A 24,816-nucleotide genomic window follows, 5' to 3' on the forward strand; every position below is an offset into this window, starting at 1 on the left:
TTACTTCCAATTGTCCAGAGGAGTTGTAAAACTCTTCTTGTTCTGGAGGTTCTATTGTTTCTTTCTCTGATATAACGCTTACCATGTAATAGGGTAGCATGTCGTAGCCATCCTTATCGCAAAATTTTGTTGTTGGATTGTCGGTAATGGTACAGACATCTAATGTTGCCAGTATGTGTTCCCATTCTAGAGGTTCCAAGGCATCTTCAGGGAAAGGTTACGGAATATACTCCTTGTCCTCAATTGCTCTTTCTAAGACGCATTCCTCTTTTCTTAAGCTTACGCAATGTGAAGCTCCGCACATCCATAGCTCTTTTGGTTGCCCTAACCATGCTGGTAGTTCCGATCCTGCTATTGTCGCCGAATCAAACTCTTCCACTGGTGTTTGGTTCACATCTTTGTAACTATGGTCTTTCAGGTGTATTTTAGTTGTTGTCTCGCCATGTCTGAGGTATATGTGGTCATAACCCCAATCTTGGACCATCTTCAGTTGTCGCATGAATGGTCGTCCCAACATTATCTCATAATTGTTCTTTTTGTCGAAATCGACTATTACAAATGTATGCTCATACTCGATCCCGCACGAAGTGACAATTACTTTTTCTAGGAGTCCAAGAGGCTTCTCCATGAACCCATCTGCCAACTGCAGCTTCATTCTGGTAGCCCTCAAAGCTGGTTTTTCCTATTTTTTCGAGATTTCCTTGGTGGCGATAGCAACTCCTGCTCCACTGTCAAGAATAGCTTTGGAAACTACTCCTTGGAATTCTACCGATAGCGTCGTGTTTCCGTCTTCTCCCTCGCAATATTCTCCAACCTTATTCAATGGTACAGGTCTAGTGTTCAGGTTAGATCTGTCCAACTCCCTGATTCCTTCTTGTAGCTTCAAGGTGGGGTCTTTCACTCCAAATTTTTCTAGGCATTTTCCTACTGTGGTCCACATGTTTGGCCTTAACCTTAGGAGTTCTGCTAACGTGATTGTGCATGCCACCGGGGTGGATAACAGCTCAATCAATCCTTGTGAATCCATCACCTTGTTAGAAGGAAGTCTTTGAGATGGGAGTGCTCTCACTTCCGACTTAGCTTCATATTATCCCAGGTAAGAGGGTAAAGTTCTCAAAGAGTCTGGTTGGCTGTGCCCCGAACTAATAGATCCTTGGTCTCCCCCTTGTGAATGTATCTCAAAGTTCACTTGTGATCTTGCGTCGAATTCTTCAATAGGAGGTAAGATCACGTTCTTTTCTTTTCTCGTGCTATTCATATGGTGACTCATCCTATTAGCCTCCTTGACCTCCCTGATTTTCTTCCACAGATCATCTAGACCATTACCATCCTTTCCCATTTCTGCCAATATTTTAGGATGGACCCCGTCACTTGCCTCATCGGTGGTATTTGGCACTATGATAGGCTCTTGTCTGGATTCATAATCATTAGTGAGTCTTTCCTTTGTTTCTTCATGTTTCTCTAACGTTGGTTGGATAGGGGTTGGAGCTGGTGCGTCATGACAATTTTCCGGTTTACCCAACGGGTCTTCCATCAATGATTGAGCCGTCTCGATCATCTTTTTACACATATCCAACCTTTGTTTTTCTATTTTTGCATATGGATAAGTCATCCACCTTTGCTCCTGGGTTTGGTTCTTTTTAAGTCGAGCTTCATAAGCTTTTAGAAGCGCATCCAGCTCCTCGTTTACCTTGTCTACCAGTACAGATCCTCTTGATCCTGCACTTTTGGACTCTGCTATCTCCTTGGGTGCTATGGCTGTTGTGGTGTGTGAGCTTAAGCTAGCTAGATCTTCTAACCGCTCCAATCTGTTCTTTGTATGTTTCAACTCATCAGATAGGGCTGTTTGCTCTAGTTCTTTCCTGGCTTTCCTACACGCCTTTCTCGCTTCCCAAGTGCTTCTCTGATTTTTCGTTTCTCAACCTTGGGCATCTATTTTTGGTTCTTCTATTATGGGTTCGTTCGTCCTTCTTTGGGCTTGTGCTCGTGTTACCGCCTGAATAGGTATGATTGTTTCATTTTCCGATCCTCCACTGGAAGGTACTGTTTCCAACAGGTTCAAGGTGGTTTTTGCTCCTTTGCTCGGGTTTTTAGGGCAATCTGGAATCAAATGAGTAATTCCATATTCTGGGCAATACGCATTGACTCTAATGATTTCATCATGAGGACAATCTCTCAGCCAATGGTCTCCGCCACACTTGTAACAGGGTCCCTTGGGTTGTTGAGGTGCTCCTTGAGCCCCTCGTTGTTGGTAAGCCTGTCTCTATCCGCCCATGCCTCCATTGGCTATGAACAACAATGTTCGTTCATCTAAGTTATATCTTCCTTCTCCTGCGGCATGTGTAGCAGTTGGAGGTCCCTGATTCCCTATCATGCTCCATGGTTCTGGTGTCGAGGGTTCTTCCGGTGGATAATAGACAGGGTTTGCCGCATATCCATTGGGATCTTCATAATATGCATGCATAGGCACCAAAGCCTTTTCTTCTGATTCAGTTACCGTTGGTGTGTATCTTATACCAACTAGTCATAAACCTAGTAGGGGTGGTTGTTGCCCCAACACCGGTTGTGGTCTTTCTACACCTACAGGTCCTGGTAAGTTGCCTGCTTGATATCTAAGCATCGGTGGAACTTGAGGGGAAGCTACAGGAGCTTGGGGAGCATAAGGCCTCTCCCTCACATATCCCTTGTTATAGTAACATTCCTCGGTCCCATGGTTTGTCCATTTTTTTTCAATAGCACACCACTTGGGCTGTTTAGCCTGGGGTTTGGCGTACAATTTGATCTTTTTTAGCACTTCATCTACGAGCTGCTCCTGGTTTATCGCTATTTCTCCTTTCAGTGTTGTCTTGGAAGACTTGCTCCCACTTTGCTGTGAACATGAATCGTCATCAAGGTCCTTGAACTCCCCTTCTTTGTAGACCACACAATTGTCCACAAGGTACAGAGCCTCCTTGGTCAACTCATTCAACGTCGTGCTCCTCTTCATATGTAAGTCTTTTTGGAGATCTGCATTCCTTAGTCCTTGGATGAATATCAGCATAAGTCTGGACTGAGTTGGCAGTTCTTCAACAGGACAGAACTTAACATATCTTTTTAGTCTTAGGACTGCCTTCCGTACAGATTCTCCATCTTTTTTTTTGAATTTATGGATTTGTGAGACGGTATTATGAGCTATTCCCCTTTGAGAGAATTCCTCAATAAACTCGTCAAACACTTCCTCCATCGACTCAAAGTCTCTACGCTCCACAAGTCAAACCAAGTTGCAGCATCATCCTCTAGGGTTAGTCCAAACCCTGCAAATTGGGTAGGAAAATCTAACACCTCTTCGGCTCTAATTACACGCACAAAGGCTGCTACATGATCTCTTGGGTCTCTGTTTCCTGTGTATTTCTTGTTTACCCATTTTTGCACTTGAGAAGGTCTAATTCTGCGATGGTCTACAAACCTCATCATTGGATCACCCCGTCCAAGTCTATACACCTCCTCAGGCCTTCTGTAATAGGCTGGTTCCTAGCCCAACGGTGCTCCTAAGCCATAATTTCTAACGGTTCTTGCTGGAGGTGGTTCTTCTCTTCGAACTCGTTCGATGGGTGGTCCTCTGAGCTAGGTCGACCCTTTGTGTCTTTGGCTTACTCTCTGCTTGATACCTTGAATAGTGTGGTGGTTCTTGCAAATCCCTGAGCCCTCGTGCGGTTGGATAACCATCTAGGTTTCGGTCTGGTTCCATTGTTGCACTCTGCCGAAGCCATGCCTGCAATGATGGCTGGTTTGCTGGTTGGTCTTGGTTGTTGAATGCTTGCGGTCTGGTGGAATGTGAGGTAGTGTCATACTCATTTGAAAATGGATTCGTTGACTTGCTTGGGGTGTGGACGGCTCTCGGCATTTCCTCAGGGGCATATGCTGATGCTCCTGGACCTGCTGCTCTTTCTACTTCCTCTGGGAGAATACGTTGGTATTCTCGCCCGTATCTATCAACAAAAACTATGCCCTTCCCCGTAGCAGTTTCATAAGAGAATAAGTAAAGAACCTTGTCTTTGCTTAGTTCGTTTACGTATGGTTCTTTGCTACGAAAGTAAGAGACAATACCCTCGCTCTCGTGTTTGTAGATTCCCACATTCTCGTTATAAGTTGGAATCCTGATTGTTTTCTTATCGTACATAAAAATAGCTTCGTGCCGATCAATGTTTGGTGGCGGCTCTTGAGTTTCTGAAACCATTTTCCCTTTAGCCACGTTATCTCCATATCTGTTGTAATCTTCAGTGTTGCTAACTATTAAATAGTGGTTCCCCTTTTCGTCTCGGAATCTATCTCCATCATCATACACGTGGATTATCTCCAATCTTTGTGCGGGCCTCTCTTCGATACAAATGCACTTGCGGCCGCAATAGTCAGAATAGACTAGGGCTCCTCTTGAGTTTGTTCCCTCTAAGAAGATCACCGTAAGCCTGGAATCATTCAAAGGATTTTGGGAGGTGCTTCCTCCTCGCATAGGTCCATCATAGGTGAAACCTCCTGGCTGTTGACTACCCATCATGAAGAAAGATTTGTCTGACGAAGTGTCAGTATCACTACCTTCCTCAATAATCGGTGCTAGCGGATCTAGCCTTGCCTGGGTTACACTCTCTTCGGTGGACACTAAGCTACCTTGGTCACCTGCCACCTTCTGGTCTCTAACAATGTATCTTCCTGATCTTAAATTCATCAAACTTATCAATGCAATTCAACACAAATTCAACCACTCACCTGGCAACGGGTCAGTTTTTGCACAACTTCTTGCTTTGTTGCTGAATATACCTGTACACAAGAGTTTTAATTTTGGTAATTGAATCAAAGCATTTATCTTCTAGAGGTTATCTTAGTAATGATTGGTATAACTGGAGAGTTAATCTCAACCACTACTGTATTTTATACACTGCTGATGTTCTGGATTAGGTTGCTAATCTGAAACAGTACTTCTCTCTGATGTTGGCCAATTTACGTGAAAAAGTATGAATTCGGTCTTTGCTTTGTCAAATGGGCAACCAAGGTCCAAATTCACTTCTGAAAGAAGTTCTGGAACCCTTAAGCCAAATGGAACCTCATTGTCTAGGCTAGGTCAAATTTTCTATGCAGTATGCCCCAATAGACATCCTACGCGTAGGATGTCTCCTGCTGTTTTTTTGCTTGGATTTTTGCATTGTTGTTTCCCTTTGTTGTGCTAAGCTTACAGCTGCTCTTACTTTTTGATTTGGACTTCTATAAGCTGGTCAATGAGTCAGAATTCTGTTCTGACGGCCTGTTGATGGTATTGTTCAGTCTAATCAACTCCAAATTGGACCAAAATTGACTAGCAGGTTTGCCTTAGGCCATATAACACCTTACAATGCTCAAAGTCAAATTCTGGCTTTATTTGCTTGCATTAGACATACTACGCGTAGGATGTCTTTTTCTTCAGAATGGCTTTAAACTAAAAGCTCAAGCTCCCCTTGAGTTGCTGATCACCTTGGTATACTCAGATTTCAGTTTGGAGTCCCAAATCACTCAGAAGACATCCTACGCGTAGGATGTCTTTTTGGCCTGTTTGACCCCAGATTTGTTCCACAGCTTCCTCTTGATGTCAGTATCCCATCGGTATGCTTAGATTTTGATTTGGATGTCAAAAGTCCCAAACTTCAGTTGTTTTTGTTTTTTCAGTCAAAAGTGCTAAAGTCCACTTTGAACCCAATTTTCTTACCCCTTTCAGTCACTCAATATATCATGCAAGACACACTCATGCAGCCATCTTATGGTTTTGGTCTCAAGTTAATGTTTTGGCACTATTTGGGTAGGATGCCTAGCAATTTCAGTCTATCTGGCCTTATCCTGTCAAGAGATGGCCAAATTTCCACTTTCCAGTTGAAATTAGGGTAAACCCTACCTTCTAAACACATTGGTCAACTCAAAATCCCCAAATTCCTCCTAGATTGGCCTGTAGACATCCGACGCGTAGGATGTCTCCTGGCTTAAAATTAAAGATTTTTATGACAGGAATGCTCATGATGCTCTGAAGACCTGTCAGAAACACTCACAGTAACTTTTAGACTTCAATAAGGCTTTCAACCACACTTTTGCGTCTTTTTACGTCTTTTACAAACTTGTAATGATTCTACCACGCAAGTGTACATGCATAAAATGCTCTAGATCTGAATCATGATGTCCTACTTACTCTACTACTACCTATCATGAAGAAATGGTGATAATGGTGTTTTTGGTTGCTTTTTGGACTCTTTGGACTCTCAAGCTCTCCTCTCACCGCTTCTACCACTCCAACTCCTACTCTAGAACTCGACTATTACCTAAAACTACCTAAGTCTACCTCCTATACCTAAGTCGAAGGATCTAAGCCAGACACACACTTCCTAAACTCCCTCTAAGACCTAGAGAGTCCTCCACCCTCTGATCCTATCTAAATGTAAAGTGAGACTCTTGGCAAGCCAAAAATCCCAATCCTCAAGGATTAGTCTCGGTCACCTACCTAAGGTTTTCGTCCCCGGCAACGGCGCCAATGTTGGACGGATACGCCGCGACGGACGTCAACACAGCGAGAACTCACCTAACAAGTAATGTCAGCTAACGACGAAGCTCGACCCGCATGCGCGTGGAAGCAAGTATAAGGTGTCAACCTACACTCGACCGACTCCTGACTAATTCCTACAGAGGTCCCTACCAATTGTCTAAGTCATAGTCTTCAAAAGTGCAAAAGAGGAATCTTCCTACAACGCTTGTTAGAGCCGAACACCCATCAAACACTTTTGAAACACCATAGAACTTGAAGGAGACCCTACTAATACCCATAGGCCGCTCTCCCTAAGGTCTATAAACCAAAATCACGACCCAAAACACCCGGTGCAGAAACACGTAGGATGTCTAGCCGAAATCTACAGGTCTTTGTTTCCGAAATCTGAAGTGCCTTATGTGTAGCTCTACTCAATGTGAACGCGTGGATATGCTGCAATGCGAAATCAGATAACGTATGCTCACCCAAAAAACCGATGAAGCTCGTAGAAGGAGCTCCCAAAGCCAGACCGTACACGCGCAATGTTGGTATTGGCTTGTAGCTCTAGTCGGGGGCAACACGCTGCACTTCTCCGCACTCGATTCCGACCACTGTAGCACACGTAGCATCAAGATGAAGCTCACACTCTCTCTCACGTACACAATACGCTCACTCACAGACTTCAAACTTGTTTAAAATGACAAAAGGTTTTTTCATTAATGTGAGGTCCCTGCCCCTTTTTGAGAGAAGCGGAGTACCTTTGATATGTCTCCAATCCTGAAAAAGAAAAACCAAAGGACATTGCCTTAGCTACTACGTAGCCACGGGCATGAACCGTTAGTGAAGGATTGGTCCTATCTCGCTATGGCGGAGCGTGACCACCATAACCCTATCTAAAAACTATCTATAGTTAATTATACCTAAAAGTATAAATCTTAGAGTTACCAACCTGAACGCTTTTTTCTCCATGTTTCAGAAGCACAGCCGCCAAGGTTTGTCTCTTTTAAGATTTATGACTTAAAAAAAATAATTTCTAGCGTTGGAAAGTTACCCGACTCATCGGGTCCACCTGTCTATAGAATGATACCGTCGGGGTATCATTCTCCCACTTTCCACACCACACTCACCCTTCTTTTGTTATCTAATTACTACCACACTGTTTAAACATACATGTTCCTTTACTTTATTTATGATACTGGTTCGTTAAAACAGCCCTTCAAACAGTATTACAAACAATAGTCAAACAAGAAGTCGTCCAATTTTAAACCAACAACCCTTGGATTAGGTTCACTCAAGAATCTCTATTGGCGCTATTATGTCCAATCGGTATATACATTATTTATAAAAATCCTTGTCCTCATGAGCGTCCCATACCGCTCGACAAGTACTCGTTGTGCTAATCTAGACGTACTCCTGCCACAGCAACAACGGTGCCAATCTGGGCGTCATCCTCACGCCACGGCAAAACAAAACTGCAGTATCCAGCTGGGCTAATCTGGGTGTACTCCCACCACAGCATCAGCGGTGCCATCTTGGGCGTCATCTCACGCCTCGGCAACTGCCATATAATACCAGCGCTAATAAGTAGAGAGACTTGAGAGAAACCATACCGAAGGTTTTGGACAAACATTCTTTCCTATAGCAACCAGTTTAACCAGACATTCTTTCCTACTTGTCAAACCTATGCCGAATTTCTTGGGGTTAAGCCCCGTGGTTTCGGTCCGTGTCTTCTTTTCATAAGATAAATATTATATTTCTATGGTCTCGCATATGCAATGATGCATAACTTGAAACTTCAATACTAACCTGTACCATAGCTCCGATTGGTCCAATTGGTGGAGACATAGCATGTTCCGCAGGAGTTCCACCGTTACTTGTACCGGCTTCATGATCATTAGCGCCTTGGGTTCGAGCACGCTTTGGAGCCATTTTTTGTACTACACTTATGTTATACACTTAGAAGATTAAATTGGTCAATTTCCCTAGTAATCTCTTGTTTCCAAAGAGAGTCTGTAATTTGAACCCTCGCCAACTCGGATTCACACTTAGTGTTGTTGTTCTACATCTAATTTCTATACATCAAATATTTGCTAATCGTAATTAATCAAAAATTAAGTGTGTAAACTGTGAGTGAAAGTTTAGGAATGCATTACTTTTATGCTTCACATTTCTAATCCAATTCTAACTTCAATTTCTATACTTCAACTAAATCAATTTTTAGTATTATTCAAAATTCTACTTAATCTGATTGACAATAAAATTGGTGAATGAGAACTTCATCATGTATAATAATAATATGATGAGTTCTCTTATGTATTAACATACATAAGTTAATAGTGAAGATGTACTAACTAGAAAGAGTAGGTATACTTAGAGAGATTAGAGTAAGAGAAAACATACACTCACATCTTTTCTAAAGTTAATTGAATCCTACTAATCTATTAAAGAGATTACAGTAAGAGATAGCACACACACACACACATATCCTTCTTAAAACTAATTGAATCTTACTAATCTATTAGAGAGATTACAGTAAGAGATAGCACACACACACACACATATCCTTCTTAAGCTAATTGAATCTTACTAATCTATTAGAGAGAATAGGGTAAAAGATAGCACACACACACATATCCTTCCTAAAACTGATTGAATCTTACTAATCGATTAGAGAGATTAGAGTAAGAGATAGCATACACACACACATAGTTAATTGAATCTTACTAATCTATTAGAGAGATTAGAGTAAGAGATAGCACGCACACACACATAGCTAATTGAATCTTACTAATCTATTAGAGAGATTAGAGTAAGAGATAGCACACACACACACATAGCTAATTGAATCTTACTAATCTATTAGAGAGATTAGAGTAAGAGATAGCACACATACATCATTCCTAAAGTTAATTGAATGCTTAATTAATACGCACCTTATTAGTCCACTAGAGTTTTTGCTCTCTTAGTGGTTTGTGAACGCTTTCTCTCTAAGAGAAGTGGCAGCACTTCGTGAGCACTATAGAGGCAATCTCTATGTCTAAAGTGTGAGCATGGATGCTCTATTTATAGCAGAAAAAAAAACGTCCAACTTTTTTTCCCAAAAAATAAATAAATTTATATATATATATATATATATATATATATATATATATATATATATATATATATATTCCCAAAAATCATACCCGTGTTTTTGGTACCCTTGTGGTACCCATCAGCTTGACCACTTTGTCATTATCATCAAAAGATAAGGCCACACAGGCCCCCCTCATTAAGATTAGTCAAGACTAGCCTCTCCTTTTCATGTGACAGTGTGTCCCACTTTGTCCCCTCCTATGTGAGTCCAGGTGAGTCCATGTGCCTTCATTTTTCATCCCTATGTATTCTTTTGTCTTTATAATTATTTTATTTATTTCCTTAATGATAATTTACTTTACATTTTTAAGTTAAACTTTACAATAGTAAAAGAAAATTCTACAATCAGTAAATAAATCTTGCAATAAGTTAATTAGTGATTCATATAGCTAATCATGTCAGAATTTTGTAGCGTAAATTTTAAATTCTAGGTTTTCTCAACCTACGATTCATAATATGAATTCGAATATCTTAAATAATGAGTGATGGTTTTAAAAAAATTCAAATACGTAATAGAACTTGTGTGAAATTCGAAAGTAGAGACCTTACAATTAAGGTCAAAAAGTGGTATATATACCTTACAACTTCTCAAACCCTAAAGTTCCAAAATCAACCATCTACTCAATCTAACTATAAAAACTGGGATACAATCTGGAAACTTCTGTAAGTCCCAATATTTACAAGGTGAAAAATTGGGTTTTCCTCAATGAATGAATAATTACAAAAATAATAGTCCGCCGAGTAGTTAGATGTCGTGGGGTGTGTCCAGCTTCTAACACCATCTCTCTCTCTCTTAAGTTCAACTCTCCTCGTCGGAGAGATCTTTAAGGTCTCTTGGGATAGATTCCTACGACGTTAAAATTCTCTCCTTCTCTCTCTTACAAAAGAATTAACCTCTATGCGTGGCTGTCTCTCTGTGCTCACATTCGCTTGGAGAATGGTACCCTATTTACTGCTGTTGGCCCGCTGTGTTCTACAGCTCTTGCAAACCCCCCCATTTCCATGCCTGCACCACCCGAGTCTCTCACCACCCTCTGCAATACCACCATTTTACCCCTCCCTCTGCCTATCCATGCTGGGGAAGTCCTTTTAAGTTGCTGGGGAAGTCCTTTTGATCAACCCCACAAACCTCGAGAATGGACTGCGAAGATGGATGATCGGCAAAATCTTTCTGCTTGTGATCCATTAGCATTGTCCCTCCCTCTGCAATTACAAAAGTTGCACCCAATTGTCGTCCATCACCCTTCATTTCCGAGAACACTGACTTTCTTCAAAGCATCCTTCACATCAAAAAGCATCTTGGTTGTGCCTGGTGAATCTTCTTGACATTATTAATGTAAAGCTCTCTATCTCAAAAGCCACCCTGTTGGAACTACTCAACACCAAGTTTCTCAATTCCAACAAAAACAACACAAACATTGTGGGCCTCGAGTGTCGGAACAATCTTCTGCAGCTCCAAAGCATTGTGTCTGCATACCTTGCATCCAAACCTCCGAAAAACATGAATAACTACGGTCTGATCTTGCCAGAAAGAGCCAATTTCGACAGACTTTGCATTAGAGGGACCTTGCACCTTCTCGAGTTCTATGTCCTTTATGGCATCAGCTACGGTTGTGATCCCTTTTTCGATGCCATAGCTGTTGATATGGCACAACGAGATAGCACCTCAGGCAGAAAAGTGCCAACAAAAACCCCCCTCTCTCTCTCTCTCTCTCTCTCTCTCTCTCTCTCTCTCTCTCTCTCTCTCTCTCTCTCTCTCTCTCTCTCTCTCTCTCTCTCTCTCTCTCTCTCTCTCTCTCTCTCTCTCGCCATCCTCTACGTCCCTCTAGCTATCCACGCCAGCGCGGATGGGTAAAGAGAGATTTTTCTACTGTTTTTGCAAGCGTTCTTCACTCCCCGATTCCTAGGTCTACCCATCCTCCCCCTCCCTCTAGCCATCCATGCCGGTGGAGATGGCTACAAAGATATTTCCTTCAGTTTTTACAAGTATTCTCCACTCCCCCATTTTATTTGCATTGACTTGAGTATGTGCCCACGATTCAAGAAAAGCCACTATTGGAAAATCTTGGCAGATGCAGGCAAACAAAAGCCAGTATTGATGAATCTTGATAGATGCGGGTGAAAAAAAGGCAGACTGGAGGTGCCCATTGCAGCCTACACACAGAGAGAGAGAGAGAGAGAGAGAGAGAGAGAGAGAGGAGGAGGTGGGAGGGAGATGCAGGACGATCGATAGGGGCTATGGGTGCAGAGCAGGTAAAACTGTTTTTTTTTTAACTTTGTGGATCGCTTGAGACAACATCAATTGTTGGATGTCAGGTTGGCTAGGTGAGTTTAACTTTAGGGAATCACGCGAACGTTGTGAGTTCGAATCTCTCATCCACCTTTTACTAGAGATCAATCTTAGCATAGCATTGGAACTTGAGGATGGGATCCGAGGACGTATCCCATGAAGTATTGAATATAATAAAGGTTGTACCAATATGTACCCATTATAATGATATACGTTAAACCAATCTAAGGTATCCGAATTCACTCTTTCTTCATTCTGTTTTGCCCATCCTCTCCCTCCTCTAGCCATCAACGCCGGCATGGATAGCTAGAGAGAGATTCTTTTTCTATTTTTGCAAGTGTTCTCCACTCCTCAAAACAACTATTGTAAAAACATAGTTTATGCCCAAATCTAAGTTATCCAAATGAAATCTAAAAAGATGCCAACTCTTCCATTTTGAAAGCTGCATTCTAAAATTTTATGCTCAACAGAGAAATTTACACTATAAATCAGGATATGTGAACAATGATTCTCTCTCTCTCTCTCTCTCTCTCTCTCTCTCTCTCTCTCTCTCTCTCTCTCTCTCTCTCTCTCTCTCTCTCTCTCTCTCTCTCTCTCTCTCTCTCTCTATGTGTCTGTGTGTGTGTGTGTGCGCGCGCGCTTCTAGGAGTTTGAAATTAGGTATAAGTTATGCGTATAAGCACTCATACGCCTAGGCTTTGCGTTTGCATTGCATTGTATATTAGAGAAACTGAAGGAGTACGAGCGGAAGTGCGACGTGAGAGAGAGTGCGAGAAGAAGAGCACGACGATATGGTGAACTCGCTCTACTGTAATGTGTAGAGCATAGTGAGTTCTTATTAGGTTTTTACAAAAGAACATGTGTACATACCTGGCGGCCCGCCCACTTACCTGGGCGACCACATTGAGCTTTATACCCCAACAACCTCCCACTTAAAGTCCAATGTGGTACTTTAAGTGTGAGAGAAGCTACTATACAAGCTAATATACAAGAGATGTAGAGAAGTGATGTACTACCCTACACCTAACTGCTTGCGAAAATGCGCAAAGCTCTCTGAGGGAAGTCCTTTTGTAAGTAGATCAGCAGGATTTTCTGTGGTGTGAACTTTGACAAGCTGAAGTTGCTTATCCTCCAGCATTTCCCTGAGGAAATGATACTTCACATCCACATGCTTTGTCTTTGAGTGATAAACTGGATTGCGAGCCAATTGTATAGCACTTTGACTATCACAATATAACACAGGCATCTCTTATTTGATTCCCAAATCTATTACTAGTCGATTAAGCCAAATTGATTCTTTGAATGCCTCTGATGCTGCAACATATTCAGCCTCTGTAGTAGACTGAGTAACACAATCTTGTAATCTAGAACGCCATGATACTGCTCCACCAGCCAATGTAAAGACATACCCTGACGTAGACCTTCGGTTGTCTAAGTCACCTGCATAATCTGAGTCTGTAAAACCCTTTACACTTAGCTCCTGACTCCCATAGCATATACGCATACTCTTTGTAGCTTTCAGGTATCTCAATATTCCTTTCACTGCCTCCCAATGTTTCTTGCCTGGGTTTGACATGTATCGACTTACTACTCCCACTGCAAATGCAATGTCTGGGTAAGTAGCAATCATTGCATACATCAAACTACCCACTGCAGACGCATATGGAATCTTATCCATTTCAGCCTGTTCTTCCTTAGACACAGGACAATCTTGTTTGCTAAGTTTCACATATGGTGGCAATGGAACACTCAATGCCTTTCCCTTCTCCATATTGAAACGTTGCAAAACCTTGTCAATATACTCTGTTTGAGATAACCAAATCAACTTCTGTGATCTGTCTCTCTCAATGCGCATACCAAGTATATGACTTGCCTCACCCATGTCTTTCATGTCAAACGATTTTGCCATCTTTGACTTCAAAGCTGAAATTTCTTCCAAGTGCTTGTCAGCAATCAACATGTCATCCACATACAAAATAAGGATCAGCCAACTGCCATCCTTAGCCTTCTTTGTATATAGACAGTGATCAAACTCACTACGTTTCTAGCCTTGAGAAAGCATAAACTTGTGGAATTTATGGTACCATGCCCTTGGTGATTGTTTTAAGCCATAAATACTCTTTAACAACTGGCATACCCAATCTTCCTTGCCTTTCTCAACAAACCCTTCTGGCTTCTGCATGTAAATTTCCACATCTAAATCACCATGCAAGAACGCTATCTTGACATCCATTTGGTGCAACACCAAATCTAATATGGCAACCAATGCAAGAAAGCATCTCAATGTAGTCATCTTGACCACCGGAGAGAAGACTTCATCAAAGTCAATGCCTTGTTCTTGCTTAAAGCCCTTGGCAACAAGCCTTGCTTTGTACTTTGGCTGACTATCATGAGCGGTGATCTTATACCTGTAAACCCATTTACAAGGTAGAGCCTTTTTGCCCCATGGTAATTTAACTAGCTTCCATGTCTGGTTTTTATGCAGAGCTGTCATCTCTGACTGCATGGCCAATTGCCAATTCCCGGAGTCCTTCATTTGCACTGCTTCCTTGTAACATGAAGGCTCATTGCAATCATTCAACATGACATAGTTCATAGATGGAACAAACCTATCAGGAGGTCGCGTGACACGTCCACATCTACGCACAATAGGTGGCTCAGGCTCAGCCACAACCTGTGGTTCCAATCTATCCTGTCCTTGCTCCTCTTGAGCCCTGACATTTTGTCTTGCACGTGCAGGTCCATCTTCTTGGAAGACAACTCTTCTAATCTCCTCAACCCTCTCTCGTTTAGAATGATATTTGGATTCATTAAAGTGAACATCATTGCTGCGGACAACCTTTCTGGATTCGGGATCCCAAAGTCTGTACCCCATCGCACCAGAATTACCATAGCCTAGAAAGATGCACTTTCTACTCTTTGGCTCAAGTTTGTTCCTAAATTCCTTTGGAATGTGAGTAGATGCCTCACAGCCAAAGACTCTGAGATGCTTGTATGAGGGCACCTTGCCTGACCATACCATCTCTGGCACTGAATCCTTCTGCAAAATCTTGCTAGGAGATCTATTTACAAGATGAACAGCTGTTGATACAGCTTTAGCCCAAAGCCCATTTGACAGTTGTGCATTAGACAACATACTTCTGACCTTCTCTTGTATGGTCCTATTCATCCTCTCAGTAACACCATTTTGAGGAGGATTGTAAGGAGTAGTAAGTTCACGTTTTATACCTTTTGACTCACAAAAGTCCTGAAAGACCTTTGAAACATACTGTCCACCATTGTCAGTGCGTAAGCATTTAAGCTTCTTGCCACTCTGATTCTCCACAAGTGTCACAAACGTTTTGAAAACACTAAACGCTTCATCCTTGTGCTTGAGAAAGTAAACCCATACTTTCCTCGAGTAATCATCTATAAATGTCATAAAGTAAGAAGCTCCCCCTAGAGATAGGTTAGGCATAGGTCCACACAAATCACTATGAACAAGTGCCAACTGTGTATCTCTTCTACTGCTTCTATGCTTATGTGGCTGCTGTGTTTGCTTACCATACAGACAATGTTCACAGAATTCAAAATCATTAAATGAAACGCCAGGCAAATAACCAGAGCGAGACAAGATTTCCATTCCCTTCTTGGACATATGTCCTAACCGGCTATGCCACAAAGAAACGTTCGGCTGCTCGGTTACATTGATTACATTTTTAGAGACATTTGATACATAAATCATGTAAAGTCCTCCAGAATTTACTCCATGTGCTACTGTCATAGAACCCTTGGATATCTTCCACATGTTCTGTCCAAAAGTGGTGACGTAGCCAGCATCATCAAGTAAACCTGTGTTGATCAAGCTCTTTGTAATTGCGGGAACATGTCTCACATTCTTCAGCGTGAAAGAAGAGCCATTCTGAAACTTCAATTGAACATCTCCAACGCCTAAGATCTCACATGTCTGCCCATTGCCTAGCCGAACATGATCTTTAGTGGTCACATAAGAGGTAAACCAATCCTTGTTTGGAGACACATGAAGTGATGCCCCTGAGTCTATAATCCAATCACTCAGTGCATTTCCATCAGATGCTGTAAGAAGAGCTGAGTCCATTGTATTCTTCAAGAAGTAGATGTCTCCTGACACTAGACTGTCATCCTCTGCAACTGTGTTTGTCACATTTATTTCTTGAATCTTCACTGAGGACTTGTTCTTCTCACCATGGTCTTCAGCTTTCTCTTTGCCTTTTTCTGCTTTCCATTCTCTGCAGTCTCTTTTCATGTGACCCTTCTTGCCACAATGGTAGCATTCTATGTCACTCTTGCCTTTAGCACTGCGGGACTTGCTACGAGACTGATTCCTCTTTCCACCTTTATACTTTTCTTTGGTCCTTCCCCTGACAACTAAGGCTGTGCCTTTGCCTTTGTCCATTGTCTTTCTATTGGTTTCTTCAGTAAGCAGACTTCCTTCTACATCTGCTATGTTCAAACCATCTGGAGGTGCAGAATTACTCAAAGATGTGCGAAAAGTGTCCCAACTTTCCGGCAATGTGATCAACAGGAACATAGCTCTAACAGGTTCATCAAACTTGACACCTTGAGCTGACAACTGACTGTAGATTGTGTTGAATTCGTTCAGATGATTGGACATAGGTGTCCCTTCTTTCATCTTCAAATCAACAAGCTTCTTAAGCCAGTATACCTGTGAAGCTGCACTCTGCTTCTCATAAAGATCACTCAGCTTTAACCATGCTTGATAAGCCGACATCTCGTCTGCTACATTGAAGTAAACGCTTTCTGCCAAAGTCAGCATAATGGTAGAAAGTGCCAATTCATCCATTTCGCTCCATTCATCTTCGTCCATATCTTCTGGTTTTATCCCTTTGAGCTTTATAGGTTTTATCTGCTTCTTTTGTACCAACACGTGCCAAATCTGCTTCTTCCACAATGGGAAATTGGTTCCATCCAGCTTCTTGATATTGTAAAGAGCAGTGTCCTGTGATCCAGCCATAGCTACGCTTCACAGTGGTTTACTTTCCTGGGAAAAATTCGGCAGAGTTTCCCCTGTAAACTGACCTCTGAACCAATATCAACTTGTCAAATGAACCAAAAAAGCTTCAGATTCTGCATAAATTTTGGCAGAGTCTCCTTTGTAAAATGGCTCTGGTGTACTCAAAAAACAGACCAAAAACAGCTCAAAAACACTGTCTCTCTGACACTGTAAGCTGCGGGTAAACCTGTCCTGCACCTGTACTGTCTCTCACTGTCTTGTCACTGTCCTGTAAGCATAGACTGTGACAATGCCTCAACGGCAGTAAAGCAAAGATGCAATCCCAACTGTCTAACTCACAGTCAATACATCCTAGTTGCCTATCTAAGGGTGCTCGAGGGATCGCTCCAAGACCTGTATCACCGAAAGGATCTCAACATTCGAGAATCCCCCAGCTCAATAAAACCTCACTCGACCCTCAACAAAGGCTGCAGTAAATCTGACAGTACATAGACTTCCCACAAAGTCATACATCCACAAATTTCCCACTGTATGCTGTAACCGCTGCGGCGGTTGTTTGCTGCGTGACTCACAGCCAGCAAACCCTCAACAGACATACATCATCTCTGACAATACATCCCATGTGGAAGTACCTGCAATGTCAGGATGAAATCTGGAATATCAAGCAGCAAACACAAGCTACCTAATGAACTAGTGGATGTCGCCTACAGTCTGTGTGTAGATGCGGAAGAGAAACTGAAGGAGTACGAGCGGAAGTGCGACATGAGAGAGAGTGTGAGAAGAAGAGCACGACGATATGGTGAACTCGCTCTACTGTAATGTGTAGAGCATAGTGAGTTCTTATTAGGTTTTTACAAAAGAACATGTGTACATACCTGGCGACCCGCCCACTTACCTGGGCGACCACATTGGGCTTTATACCCCAACAGAAACATCCTCAAATTTTTATTTATTTTCCAAAGAATTTTGGCAAGAAGAGTATCCTTTTATCTTTAGAAACAAGTAAGAAAATATTAGAGAAGCAAATATTTCTCACTAACATGATGCCAATTGCCCATAGGTAGTGTGGGTAGGGAGCCCTCATAGAAAGAGTGTATCTATCCATGTACATGGGCCACAAATGGGAAGGGCCTTTAGTATATGTACAAATGAGGGGCAATAATATTTTTAAAATTTGTTATGGGTGAGAGGAGGAATGGATGGAGAGGCCGCCCATACGTCCCAGCAACACCATAGAGCCTAAATCATCAAAGTTAAGCCTCATTCTTGCATGCCCACCAACGTGCATGATGAGATGTGCACCAAGGCTCATACTAATTAGCCCACCTTTATGGTTGGACCACCCATTTTCTTGCTTGTGAAAGGGGCCTTAGCTAAGCACATGTTGTGTTTTCCCTCTTGAGCATGTTGTCAAAGCATAACTAATTTTGAAGAATACTAACTTGGTATTTAACATTAGGTTGGTAACCGGACAGGGCATAAAAGTGTCCTAAGATTTTGAAAAAACTTCGATGCTCTTAATTAAAAATTCCTTCTTGAGATTAAATCTAGAAGACCTAATGGTGAGAAAAATAAGTAATTTTCCAAAATCCCTCACCATTCCATCATGGCAAGTGCCCAATCAAGTCCATGTACTACTTCATTTTATTGAAACAAAAACTTCTCAACTTGTTGTGGTGCCTACTAATGCCTTCTACACATGTGCCACAGTCCACTGATGCCTAGTATCACCCACAACTTATGATCTATCTAATCCCATTATGTATGCTATTGATTTGTGCAGCTCAGCCCCCCTTCTATTGTAGCTTGCCCACCTTCCTTGTCAAACTATCTTCTCTATTCACTTATGTGCCTACAAATCTCGCTCGATTTTTGTTTGCTCGGGAAATCTTGCTTGGTGTTTGGTAGGACTCCTCATGGTGGACACATAGATAAGGTGCTCAACTTCATCTGATAGTTTGATGCCACCTTTGGAGGTAAGAGATTCAATAAGCAATGCAAGCTACACCATGTAGCTCTGTACCTCCAAAAGTCCACTCTTCAATGGTGGGCTTGTATACAAACCCAAGGGACCGAGCCAAAGACTTGGAAAGAATGTAGAATTACTATTATACGGCAATTCTTAATTGATGAAGCGAAAGATGATGGGCTTACAGCTTGGTACAGTCTTAAGCTCGCGAAGGGGTAATCTATTTTTAAAAGTATGTAGACAAATTTTGGGATTGCCATCTCAAAACTGCTATCTTCAAAAAAATTGACTTCTTAGGGAAAAAGGGACTTCTCAAAAAAAGCAACAATATTATGCAAGGCTTCTTGAGGATATGTGCACATATGTAAATGGGAAAAAACCAAAGACGATCTCAGAAGTCATCCACCACTCCATGGTTTCTACCAAGATGTCCTCTTCCAAAAATATGCCTTATAAAGATAAGGCATACGAAAAGAGTGATAAGGCTCCCTCCGATGAGCACATTTCTCAAGATCGCAAGGTCAATGAAAAGAAGAAAGAGAAGGGTGTACACAAGGAGAAAAACAAGCTTTCACCCAAAGAGCTTGAGAAATATAAGAAGGAGAATTGGTGTTTTAAGGGTGGAAACCAAGGGCACGCCTATCATGCATATCCCACATGGAATACCAAGAAGGACACTTTGTATGCTACCCATGTCTCTTGTCCTATAGAGGTCAATCAAAAAGCTACTCAATCATGTTATGCCTGGTGCAAGGTTAGAGAGAAAAATACTTTTGTCCTCTTTGATCCGAGACCTACTCATAACTTGATTTTTGTTGATGATGAAAGCATGGAATGGTGGCTCTATAGTTGTGTCCATGGACACAAATTGTTGAATTATTGAAGCGAAGAATTCTATTGTTTTCTCATATGTTATATATTTCCATTTTAGGCATTTTCTTAACGTACCTTGAATTCAGAAAAAATGGATGTGCCTCCATCAAAGGGAATGATGGTTGCACAAGGGTTGCACCCTCCTCCTTCCTCCCTCCCTCTCTCTTTCTTGTAAATTTTTTTGTGGGTGTATGGACTATGCAACAGGTTTGGTTGAGTTTAGTGACAAAATTGGGAGTGTCAAATGGGGATTTTGTGATGGGAAGGATCAAGCTTCACCTATTTGTCAACAAGGCTTCCTACTATCAATCCAGCAAGGAAACAAGGAGCTCCGTTGCACATTGCAACACCACTATGTTGTTTAACTTCAACAAGAGATGTAATTCATGGGGACACATAGTTTAAGAATTTTTGTGGCCATAGGAGCCATACACTAAGACTAGGAACCCATTGAAGCTCATGGGAAAAATAGGCTTGTAGAATGAAATTTTTTATATATGGTGTACAATGGGGGTAACCGTGAAAGTATGCTATTTTTGGTAAAATGCAGCCCTCTCTCTCTCTCTCTCTCTCTCTCTCTCTCTCTCTCTCTCTCTCTCTCTCTCTCTCTCTCTCTCTCTCTCTCTCTCTCTCTCTCTCTCTCTCTTTTATGGGAAATTCTTGTTGTTAATGTTATTGTACAATATACGTATACGTATACATACATACATATATATATATATATATATATATATATATATATATATATATATATATATATATATATATATATATTTCCTCTCCCCCCCCCCCCTCTCTCTCTCTCTCTCTCTCTCTCTCTCTCTCTCTCGGAATTACCATCTTCCATGGGCTCATCCATATATATGCAATATTCAAAGTACAAATTGAGATACTTATACGAGATTACCTGCTAGAGAAGGTATAAAACTAAACCTTCACATGTGCTCATCTAGTCTAAGAGCCAATCAAAAACAAACTTGACAAGAGGGGAGACTCACTCAACAAGAACTAAAAAACCACGAAAAGGAAGCTTTCACTCTTCAACCATGGACAACTTTACTGGGAGTCCATGCTCTCAACCACGGCCTTTTATCAACTTTGCAAGTAAGCCTCTTCACACCTAGCATAAATTGTTCCTTCTTCAATTGGATTGCGTCCCTCGTACCCTCCACATTTGCCTCATCTCTTTCGATGTTGGAACATGGCAATGCATTCACCTCTATGTTGCCATTTTTTGCTAGCTTAGCTATATCTTTTAGCTTGTCGAAGACGTTACTCATGAGCGGATGCAATCTTACTGGTTTGTTCAAGCATTGAAGTGCTAATGCAACAATTCTCTCTGCTTGTATAAAAGAAAACCTCCCTTCTAGCTTTATATCAACAAAACTTTCAATCTTCCTTTGTCCTTTAAGATAGGGCTTCATCCAATCCAACAGTTGCTACTCATTTTTAAACTGATTGTGCTCCACAAACCTCCGGCCCACCAACATTTCATGCAACACCAAACCAAAACTCCATACATCGCTTTTCAATGTAAGGTGGCCTATTGTAATATACTCTAGAGCTGCATAACCTTGTGTCCTGATAACCACAGCTGTTATCTTTTGCGGAGTAGCCGACAAGCCTCACTCTATTGGGATGTTCAACAATGCCAAGAAAGTGGACTTAAGAAAGCCACTCTTTGTGTCCCTATAGTCCATTTTTGCTCAACTACTTGACGACAACCTCTTCAATGATGTGCATCCCATTGCAATTTTTCTGCTTACAGTTCTTGTTTGACCTAGAGATGCCTACTGCATTTCCACCTGCTATACAAAAACCTGGGATACTCTTACCCTACAAGGTTTCAAAGCTATGATCCTTATTAGTGCAAGAACAATTGTGTATGATAAAATTTGCACAAACACAATCACAATGACTGTATCAATCAAATCAAATTTGAGAAATCCTTGAAGTGTCATAGGTCATTCGGGATACTAAGGGGAGTCCAAATTTAATTATTTTTGCACCAATAGACTCCACTTGCAAGATAAAATCTAGCCATGTGATCAGTACTGGAAAAGGTAGTGGAACATGGATCACGATCCATGTCCCCCCACCTCCAAATCTAGATATATGTGGTGCAAAAGACTCCTCTTGAAAGCGCCTACACACTACTGCAATCACAGTCAAAAAATGTTTTTGAACATGGATCATGATCCATGTCCCCCAACATGCTCGATAAGGGTAAAAAGTGCACAAACAGCTTGACATAGCCTTGGGAAATGCGCCATGCAAATTTTGGGCAACATGGACCTTAGATCAATCAAAAACCAAGGGAAATTGGAAAGTGAGTCTCCAAATGGTCATTTTGACCCATGAGGTGAAAAAGTGATCCAAAATGTGAAATAAGTTGACCACTAGCTTAGGGAACATTTCCAAGGCCATCCCATAAATTTTGGTCAAAATCGGTCACCAAACATGGATCATGATCCGTGTACCCTCAAAGCAGACCTGCCAAAATTTTAGTGAAAATTGGTGGTACAAGCCAATTGTGGGAATGTATGTCAAAATTTTAGTATTTGAAGCATAAAATGGGTCATATGTCATAGTTCAACAATTTCAGAGTGCAAATGCAAGTCTGTGATTTTGATAAAGTTAATGTATTGAAGAAGTGGTAAACTCAGTGTATAAAAAATAATGTCAAAGATGCTTGCAAAATGGGCCAAACTTGCCAGCAAGCCTAGGAGGACCAAACAAACCCCAACAAGAAACTGGACACACAGATAGGATTGGGACTGTACTTCAACTCTCAATCATCTTATCTACAAAATCTCAAACAGGTCAACCACAAGAGAGGTCACAAATGGGATCAAAAACCAAATATGGCAAAATCGAACCAAATTGGGCCATAAAGTGGGAAATTGGGTAAACTTGAGAAAAACTTATCCAAATCTAAAAAGAGTTGGACAGTGTATTAGGATAGGCTATAAGAACATGTGTACCAATTTTCACCCCAAAAGGATGCCAAAACATGGATTATGATCCATGTATCCTTTTTCACTTTCCCAAGCCAGAACCTTCCCATCAAGTCCCAATTGCCAAGTGAAGCCTAACCCTAAATTATCAAGCTGTTTGGGTTTCAAAACCCTAGCCAAAGTGCCAAAATTCTCTAAGTCTACAAAAATTTTCCAAGATTGGCATAAATCTCAACCAGTGATCCAAATCCTAAAAGTTTTGGACCATAGCATCCACATATCATGCTTAATCAGATGGTATCATCAAAAGTCAAAAATATGTTCCAACATGGATATCGATCCATGTACCCTGGCACGCATCTGACATGTACCCACATGACCTAGCACCTGTAGTTGTCCCAGATGCATTTTTGAAGTTTCAAAAAATTTGGACTTGTTTTGAGCAAGTTATGCTCATTTTTTATTTTATGGTCAAGAACCAAGGACCTGATCTACACCGAGGCAAAGTTACCCTTAAGATTTATTTCACAGCATCTCAAAGTTCAAAAACCACCCCACTATATGGAGCCAAATTTACACATAACGGTGGTGATGGCCGTTGGGTAGGGAGAGCAAAGAGTGATCTAATGTGATCTTGGTAATTACATTCTGGAAAAGCTAATCAAAGCAAAACTAAAGGGAAGTTATTGAAACCAAGCGTACATGAATGCAAGTCCAATTTTGACAAGGCTTTCTACCAAGCACTTGGCATGATAGATCAGCTACCACCTGTAGAATCATTATTGGATTTATTACACAAAGCCAAGCATGCAGTCAGATCAGTTGGATGATCCTTCTCTAGATCTACAAAAAGATACACAAGAGCATAGAGTTCCAAGGCAAGATCACTCAGTGTAAAGCAATGGAGTTTGATATAGAGCTCAATGGAGAGATTAAGCAACATCTTTTGTGGTATCGCCTATTCATGTAGCAAGTTTGAGTGCATTAAGAGTATTGTAGCTATCTCAACTCATCACTTAAAGCTTATGAAAAAGTAGACTAGATTTTGGTATTTGACACACACTTGAGATTTGCACTACGGATTAGCAAGATGGACTAGGTTTTCCAAGAAATTAACTACTTCTTGTCACCTCCATGCACTAGCCGGGTCAGCTATGTCCCATGGATTGGCATATTTGTGTTTGTGATCTCGAACACTGCACACTTTTTAGGCATTCAAAACTTAATTTTATTTCATTTTAGTTTTGTAAAAGCACATTTGATTCCAAGAGGAATTCCATTGGAACTTTTAAAGGTTGTATCATCCTTATGTCATCAACTTCTACACAAGAGCTACCCTACATGGCTTAGTTACCCTAGGCTTGCACCACCTATAGGTAAACAAAGGTCAAGGCACTACAAGAGACAAAATCAAAGCCTATAGAAAGAGTTGTTAGAATTAGCTATAATTTTGAATCAACTCTCTACAACAAGAAAAGAGCAGGAGAAAACATTGGATAATGTGAAGATCTCTTTGCAAAATACAATTGCAAATGCTCAAAGATTGCAAGTGCAATTAGATGTAGCAAATACACAGTTGGCTCAAGAAAAGTCCAAAAATCATACATGGTCATGGATTCTTGATCAATGTGATCTAAACCCACTATTCTCACCTTACAAGGGACTAATGCAGCATACCAAGCGCTAGAAGAAAGAAACAAGGACCTAGATATGGACCTTAAGGTTTATGTACTTAGCTTTATGCAAAAGTAGGAGGCTTACCTCAAGGAAATAGCACAATGTAAAAAAGATCTGTAAAAGAGAAAGGACTCTACCATAGATAAACAGCCAAAGGAGGCAAAACCCCTAGAGTATTCAATGATAGATAACAAAGCACTACAAATCCCACAATGCATAGAGAAAACAAGAGGGAGCTCATCTCTTCCAAAGATAGCTCCTTTAGAGATGGAAGCCGACCCCTCAAATTCCTAGAAAGCTTAAGCACTAAAGCAAAAAATGCCTTCAAGGAGAGCGTAGTAAAAGAAACAAGGCAAATTTGGAAAGAGGTAATGGAATGGCTTCGAAGATCTTCATTCCATCAATGGC

General features: G+C 41.2%; 2 pseudogenes; both read right to left on the reverse strand.

Annotated features, from left to right (window-relative positions):
• Positions 1-10,715: 10,715 nt before the first annotated feature.
• LOC147424467 (uncharacterized) lies at positions 10,716-12,239 on the reverse strand (annotated as a pseudogene).
• Positions 12,240-20,814: 8,575 nt separating this feature from the next.
• Positions 20,815-21,735, reverse strand: LOC147424468 (putative serine/threonine-protein kinase PBL9; annotated as a pseudogene).
• Between the last annotated feature and the right edge of the window lie 3,081 nt (positions 21,736-24,816).

The sequence above is a fragment of the Adiantum capillus-veneris genome, chromosome 25 (genome assembly GCF_014529385.1).
Source record: "Adiantum capillus-veneris isolate H3 chromosome 25, ASM1452938v2, whole genome shotgun sequence".
Classification (NCBI taxonomy): Eukaryota; Viridiplantae; Streptophyta; class Polypodiopsida; order Polypodiales; family Pteridaceae; genus Adiantum; species Adiantum capillus-veneris.